Below are 8584 nucleotides of genomic sequence, written 5' to 3'. Positions count from 1 at the left end.
GCAGTAATGACAACCAATATTACAGTTCACAGACATAACTTCCCTGGAATTTGCCTGGTTTCTGAAAGTGTTTATTGTTGCTTTCAAACCACTGTACAAATAAACAAAAGTAACAGTTTTGAAAGCTTAGAGAGTCATGAGGCTTCATTTCTATTAAAACCTAATCTGGACAAAATATACTAATCTAGTTTCACATGAGGTTGAAATAAGACTTCATTTCTAACCTGCCAAAGAGCCTAATTTAAAAAATAGCACTGCACGAATAAAGTATCTCTTTATTCCTTCTAGTAATGAATTCTGTCTTGCTATTTTACATCTATTTTTTTAAAATTACAACTCAGAAGTGAAAAAATGTGCAAATATGCCTCACCTTATTGCTTGTTTTTTTTTTTTAACTTCCAGTTCTCCCGGCGTTTGTTCTGCTAATCCAGTCCTTAACCCTTTGCGCCCCGCCTGCTGCCCCGGCCCTTCCACCCAGAGCGCTCTTTCCAAGGTCATCTCTAACCAGCTCGCTGCCACACCAGTGCATCACTTCTCTGTCCGTTTCTAACTGGATCTCCCATCGAAACCTGACACTGCTAATACTTTATCCTTTCTTCAAGTCATGTATGACATGCCACCATCTCCTATGAAGGGATTCCTCATCCCTCCAACATACTATAATGTTTCCCTCATAGGAACTTCCATTTAGTCCTGTGACCTTGAGCCTACTAGAGCTTATGTATTTTAATCATCATTTGCATAATTATTATTTCATTATTTTTAAAATCCTATCCATCTTTCTAGACTGTAAGATCTCCAAGGGAAATGTATTCTAGTTTTCCTTTTTTTTCCCCTTAAGGCCTTAGTATAGTGTCTTTTACATACAGATATAGGACCTCTTTTTGGTAGAATTTGGAATTATTTTATGTGATGTGTAAAAGTAGTATCATGAAGAAGTTCTAGAACCAATGTGGAAATGATGGGAAGAGATGTTTCTGGTTTCTGTATTTCTCCAAGCCTTTGATTCCTTCTCTGTTAAAATGGGGATGATAATGGTACAAATCTCGAAGTTGTCATGTGTATTAAATGAGCTCACGCTTACTTAGCACAAAGTCTGTCATGTAGCAAGTGATCAGCCAGTGGGAGTAGTTATTATTTCATTACCAAGCTCTATAGTAAGAACTTTCTAATAGAGTTCTCTAAAGATGGAAAAGGTGGCCACACAGCACTTCCTTTTCTTACTGGGGTGTTTGTTCAGCCTTTCATTCAACTTATATTTATGGAGCCTTACCAAGTGCAGGTCTGTGTAAGAGACTGGAAATCCAATATTTAGGAAACAATGCCAGCTATGACTCCTGCCTTCATAGTACCAGAGCCTAGAGTGGGAGATGGATATTTACCCAGCAGTGACTCAAGGAGAGGTAAGTGACCCTGTGAAAGCCTGATTTAGGGAGCCTGGAAAGGGGTCAAGGAAGGGGATCAAGGAAGGCTTCACTGAAATTCCAATGTGGGCTGGCCAGTCACTGGGAGGAGGTACTTCAGGGTATGGGTTGACCAGGGCTGGGATGACAGTGAGCTGAGGATGAATCATTAGGCTCAAAAAGACTCCATAATGAAGATAAATAGTATTTTAATGCAATCTTAAAAAAAAAAATCAGAATTATTGTAAAAATATCCTTATGAACAAATATCACAATTTTAAACACAGACTGTGCCATGCCTGTCTGAGCCATATTGGAGCCTGAGGTCGAAAGGAAAATCAAATACTGATCCATAGGCACAGCTCTGAGAATGACTTTAAAGTCTCTCCCTAACTCAAGCTATTCTGGAAAATGATGTACGCTCACATGGAAACTTCTAATTCTAAACAGCAGAGGGCAGTGATAGATAAGTAAACTATATGAGGCTTTTGCTTTTATTCAAGTCTCCAGATTCCCTTAAAGGTCTTTGCACTGCAAAGATGATGGGCTGTGGAAACTTTATACAACTCCAGTGTTGGAGAACCAGTGAATTCTACATTATATTAAGCTTTTAAAAATGATTATATCACTGCAGATTTGATTTGAAATGCCATACAGCCAAATCCAGAATTTACAAGCCTTGTGGTCCAGAGCGTTTTGTAACTTTTTTGACCAATTTTTGGAAGCAGCAGTTAATGTTTGCCTATTTTTCTCTTCATTCTTACCTTTCCTTCTTTCAATTTTAGAATTAGAGCTTTGAAGGGAAAGTTGGAGTGAGAAGGAAAGACTTACTCATTTTCCATATGAGGAAACTAATGTAAGAGAGGTTGGTTTAGCTATTAATTCTTTTGTTCATTCATTCTTTCATTAATTGAAGGCTTTCATAAGTGTTTATTATCTTCCAAGTGAACAAGTATCATGGTCACCTCATGGATGCCAACATTAAAATACATCACAGTGCTCATCTTTGATAAACAACTGCTTTAGAGAAGGAAACATGGCAGGAATAGATGAACAAGTACGGTAAGTGCATGTAAGGGATTGTATGCCAAGGGCCCTGGGAACTTGGTTGAGGAGAAACTACCATGTCTTCCTCTGACCAGTTTACAATTATGACTACTTTTAGGGTCCATGTTATGAGATTAAGTGCTTTGTTTTGTTTTTGAATTAATTTATTAAAGTATATCACTCATACATAAACATACATAAAAAAATAAGTGTAATAGTTGTGAACTTACAGAACAACATATATAACATCATACAGGACTCTCAAAACTCACCCTACCACCAATAACTTGCATTGTTGTTAAACCTTTTAAACTAATGATTAAAGAGCATTGTCAAAATATTACTATTAACCGAAGTATTTTCCCCCAACCCACCGTATTGGTATTATCTTTATATCTTTTATATATGAAGATACATAAACAATTAAGTGTATAGTAACTTGTGAAGCAAACTTGTGAACTTGTGAAGCAAACATGAATAACATCATGCAGGGTCCCATACATCAACCCTCTACCAACACCTTGCATTTATGTTAGACATTTGTTACAAATTATGAAAGAATATTGTCAAAATATTACTACTAATTGTAGTCTGCGGCGGCTTGCTCGGTTGGTGGCGGTGGGGTCTGGCTGCAGACGAGGGGTCGGTCCAGCTTTGGACGAGGGGTCGGTCCGGCAGCAGACGAGGGGTCGGTCTCACAGGGGTTGCGCGGTTCGGCTGACGGGGTCGCCCGGCGAAGCCGGCGACGAAGGGGTCGCCCGGAGAAGCAGGCGACGAACTGGGGACAAGGGAGGCCAGGCCCTTGTCGGGGGCTCTCAGGACTGGAGGGCGCACGGCAGAAGAACTACCGTGGAGACGAGGTAAACACGCAGGTCCAATTTTATTGAGGAAGTGGCTACAGTTTTATAGGGGCTGGGGAAGGCTGATTGGTCGAAGCTTATGCCATGTTCTGATTGGTTGCCGCAAGCAGTTACTGGGGAGAAAGGTCAGTGGGAGGTACTGGAAGGGGGAGGGGTGGTGATTAGGGATTGGCTGTTGCTGTTGCTGGGGGAAGTGGCAGGGTTTAGGGATTGGTGGCTGCTGTTGCTGGGGTAGAGGGCAGACTTGAGTTTCCCGCCTTGTGCCTGGCTGTTGCTGCTGTGGGGGGGGGGGGGGAAGGGCAGACTGGAATTTTCCGCCCTGCGCCTGCGCAGGGAGAAAGAAGAAGAAGGATGTTGCCTCATAAGGCATCGTGTGGCGCTATCCGGGAGGAGGGGCGGCCGCGGAAGCATGGCTGCCGAGAAGGGGAGACCCGAGGGCACTCTGCGCCCACGCCGAGCTCCCTTCAGGGGTGGCGGTGAGTCCGACCAGCCACCCTATTATGGGGGCAGCGGCTTGGAATTAGGCCTACCGCGGCTGCTCCCCTGCCAGGCCAGCAAACCACACTTCAGCCCGAGGGGTGGCCGCAGTAGTCCTTATCTTATATTTGGTGTGTTTTTTCCCCAAACTACCCTATTATTATTTTTTAAATATATATTTCTATGACAGAAGTTGTAAACTTATAAAACAGTCATGCACATGTGCAGAATTCCCAAACAACACCCCTCTATCAACACACCACACTGTGGTGGAACATTTGTTACAGGTAGGACAATATCATCTGATTGTTACCAGGTTCATAGTGTACATTTGGCCCACATTTTCCATACTGCCTCATTACCAACATAGTACACCTTTGCTGTCATTTAATTCCCTGAGAATTTGTTCAATTTTTTCCATTCTTTTGTTCATCTGTTCTTTTGTTTGTTCACTTTTGGAGGCCATGTCTTTGAGCTTCCCAATCCTTTCTTCTGCTTCCTCAAATCTGCTTTTCTATACCTCCTGTGTATTTTTTATTTCATTTATTGCACTTTCATCATTGGCACAGATGCAAGAATATTATATTACTGCTACTCCAATTGTATTTTTCCCATGCTTTTCCACATTCCCACCACCCTGCAGTAGTGATGTATATTTGCTCTAGCTCACAAAGGACATTCTTGCATCTGTATCATCAATCACAATTCTCATCCACCTCTTGGTTTACTGTGCTGTTCAGTTCCTAGATTATTCTCTAGCACTCTGGCAATTGTCATTTACATAACTAAACTACCATTTTCAGCCACATCCCCATTTATAAACTAGCTGTTACTTACTATGTGTTACCATCCACTCTATACATTTCTACACTTTTACAGCAAAGCTAATCAAAACTTCTGCATTTAAACAGGAGTAGTCCATCTCAGTCCTCCTTTTATCTCCTTTAAGAATCTACCACCTACCACCAGATCTTGAAGATATTTTCCAAAAATTTCTTCTAGAAGTTTTATGGTTCTTGCTTTTATTTTTAGGTTTTGATCCATTTTGAGTTAATTTTTGGATAAGGTGTGAGATAGGGGTCCTCTTTCCTTCTTTTGGCTATGGATGTCCAATTCTTTCAGCACCATTTGTTGAATGGATTGTTCTGCCCAAGCTGTGTGGGTTTGACAGGCTAGTCAAAAATGATTTGACCACAGATGTGAGGGTCTGTTTCTCAACCATAAATTTGGTTCCATTGGTCATGTGACTGTCTTTATGGCATGCTGGTTTTACCACAGTAGCTAGATAATATGATTTAAAGTCTGGAGATGAAGGTTTGCTTTTCCTTTTTATGTTGTTTCTGGCTATTCAAGACCCCTTACCCTTTCAAATAAATTTGATAATCATGTTTTCAATTTAAAAAAAAAAATGCTGGTTGGAATTTTTATTGGGATTGCATTGAATCTGTATGTCAATTTGAGCAGAATTGACGTCTTAGTGATATTTAGTTCTTCCAGTTATTAAGGCCTTTTTTGATTTCTTTTAACATCAAGTTGCAGTTTTCTGAATACAAGCACTTTATATCATTGGCTAAATTTATTCCTGACTATATGAGTTTTAACTGTCATAATTTATTTTCACCACTCAATGATACTTTTAGTTATTTTATTGATATAATCTTCATTTCTGGACTCTTGTCCAGGCCTCTATCTCCTGTATTTTCTTTTCAGACTCTAGCACACCCTTTCGTATTTCCTGAAAATCTGGTCTCTTGCTTAGAAATTCTCTCAGTTTCTGTTTATCCATGAATATTCTAATCTTGCCCTCATTTTTGAAAGACAGTCTTGCTGGATATAAGATTCTTGGCTGGAAGTTTTTCTCTTGTAGTATCTTAAATATATCAGACAACTGTCTTCTTGCCTCCATGGTTTCTGGTAAGAGATCAGCACTTAATCTTATTGGGTACCCTTTATATGTTTTGTATTGCTTTCCTTTTGCTGTTCTCAGAATTTTCTCTTTGTCTTTGGCATTTCACATTCTGATGAGTATGTGTCTCAGAGTTGTTCTATAGGGATATTTTTGGATGGGAGTACATTGTGTTTCTTGGACAGGGATATCTATGTTCTTCAATAGGGGTGGAAAATTTTCTAGCATTATTTCTTCAAATATTCCTTCTGACCCTTTTCCCTTCTCTTCTCCTTCTGGGACACCCATGATAAGTATGTTTGCACACCTTTGCTGTCATTTAATTCCCTGAGACCTTGTTCAATTTTTTCCCATTCTTTTCTTCATCTATTCTTTCATATGTTCACGTTCAGAAGTCATTTCTTCAAGCTCACCAATCCTTTCTTCTGCCTCCTCAAATCTATTACACAATTCCAGTGTTTTTGTAAATTTCATTTATTGTACCTTTCATTCCCATAAGATCTGCTATTTTTCTATGTATGCTTTCAAATTCTTTTATGTGCTCATCCAATGTTTTCCTAATATCCTTAATCTCTTTAGCCATCTCATTGAATTTATTAAGATTTGTTTGAGTATCTGTGATTAGTTGTTTCAATTCCTTTATGCCATCTGAAGGCTTATCTTGTTCCTTTAACTGGGGCACAGCTTCCTGTTTCTTGGTGTGGATTTTAATTTTTTTTTGGTGTCTTGGCATCTGGATTATTAGAGTATTTATTCTGGGTGCAATTTCTCTTTAGTTTAGGGCTTCTTGCCCTTTCTCTCTTGCTGGTTGTGCAGTAGGAGCCAGGGATGCAGTTGGTGCTATAAGCTGTGGAGGCTCAAGCTGCCCTCACTGTCCCAGGGACCAATGAAGCTTCTCCCAACTTTCTCTTTTGCCAGGGGTAGGGACAGAGTCACAGCTGTATGGAATAATCCAAGTTGTGCAGACCTAGACTGTAGTTGCCCAGAGAGACTGATGAAGCTTCATGCCCCTTTCTCCCCTGTCTGGGGCAAGGATGGAGCTGCAGGCGTGGGCAGCAATCTGTGCAGTGTGGGTCCAAGATGACTGCAGTTGCCCTGGTAGACTTCTGATTTTACAGTCTGTGCCAGTCAAATGTACCTGCAAGTACCTGGATAGGTTGGTGCAGGGTCTGCCAGCTCCTGCCTGCCAGAGGTGGGGCTGAAGCCTAATCTAGGACTGCAAGCCAATCTGGGTGAAAGAAACCACTTCCTACCTACACTGTGATTGTCAGTCCTGGCTTCCCCTCAGGTGGGGGTGGGGGTGGGGAGGGGATTAAAAATGGCGGCCACCAGCCTCTCTCCAACCTGGACAGCTGTTCCCAGGGTTATACCTTAACCAGCTGAGTCTACCAATCAGTAGCTGAAATTGGCATCCAACTGTAGCCTCCTCCCGTGTTTTTGGGAAATGGAGCTTCCAATTTCAGCCACAAAGCAGTTCCTGGAGTGGCTCATGCCGCCAGAGTAGGATAATCACGGTCTCTGTGGCTTGGCCAGTAATTTACCAAAGAGACTGGCACAGGTCCTCACAGCCCCTTCTCTGGTGGAGGTGGCACTGGGGCCTAGGCTAGAGCTGCAATGTGATCTCTATGGAAAGAAGCCAGTCCCCACCAGCACTGGGATTCTCAGTCCACCCCGCTTCCCCTTGTGCCAGGCGCAGAGTTAAGATGGCAGGTCCCGGCCTCTTTCTGACTTGAACAGGCTCAAACTTTGCTCTTCTCAGGATTATACTTTAATGAAATTACTCATTGGTATCTGAAGCTGGTGCTCAACATCTCTTCCTCCCCTGTTTTTGGGAAGTGGAACTTTCAATTCTAGCTGTGGAATAGCTCCTAAGGCGGTTTGTGCCTCCAGTGGAGGATGGGCACTGGTCTCAATGGCATGGAGTGCTCTAGTTACGAGTCTTCTCTGCAGATGGGCAGTCTCCTCCTTCCAATCCTTTACGGATGTTGCAGGATGCTCTTCTGGCCTTCTGGAACCCCCAAATAGGTACTTCACTAGCTCCAGAGAGCTCCAGGTGTTTACTAACTTCCGTGTAGCAGGAGCTGACTCGAGGAGCTCCTTACTCCACTACCATCTTGCTGGTTGTCTAAGTGCTTTGTTTTTATCTGATTTTGTTCAGTGGGGATGTTCAGCATATTTGCTTATTGATGACCCTCTGAGAATCAGGACCCTCTGAGAATCAGGATAGTATATCAGACCCTAGAGAAATCATAAAGGCAAGTAGTTAATAAACTGTGCTCTAGGAAACCCTGGGGCAGTGTTTCTCTAAATGTGGTCTGCATCACTTGCATCCAGTGTCTTGGAATACTTGTTAAAAATTCTAATTTCCTTCCTTGAGACTGACAGAATCAGGTTAGTGGGGGAAGGGCGTTAGGAACCTGCCCTTACAGAAGTGTTCCAAATGATTCTTATGCATTCTGAAGAGCCCTAGGACACTCCCCCTCATCTAGCCCAGATCACAGAGCACCTCTTCTTAAGTGCAAGCTCCATGAAGTCTGAGTTTTATTGTCTACTGTATTCACTGCCCTATCGTAGTACTTTGAACAATGCCTGATGCACAATAAATATTTGTTGATTTAATAAATGAATATATTATCTTAATTGGATCTCTATGTAAGAGATCTTTTTTCCCCCTAAGAGGTCATTTTGAGTAAAAGTTTCCACTGCTAAAAAAACAAATCCCTTGTGCTCCTGAATGTGATGGAGTTCGACTCAGATGTGACCTCTCTACACATGCCTCTTCTGTCACTTTTACTGAATCTGTGGTTGGCACTGGGGTTTGTGTAAGCTCAGGAGACTTGAATCCCTGGACTGTCCATGTACCAGCTGGGCCCTGAGCCTCAGCAGAGTTG

This window comes from Dasypus novemcinctus, chromosome 8 (assembly GCF_030445035.2).
Source record: "Dasypus novemcinctus isolate mDasNov1 chromosome 8, mDasNov1.1.hap2, whole genome shotgun sequence".
NCBI lineage: Eukaryota > Metazoa > Chordata > Mammalia > Cingulata > Dasypodidae > Dasypus > Dasypus novemcinctus.
Note: the sequence above shows the minus strand (reverse complement) of the source record.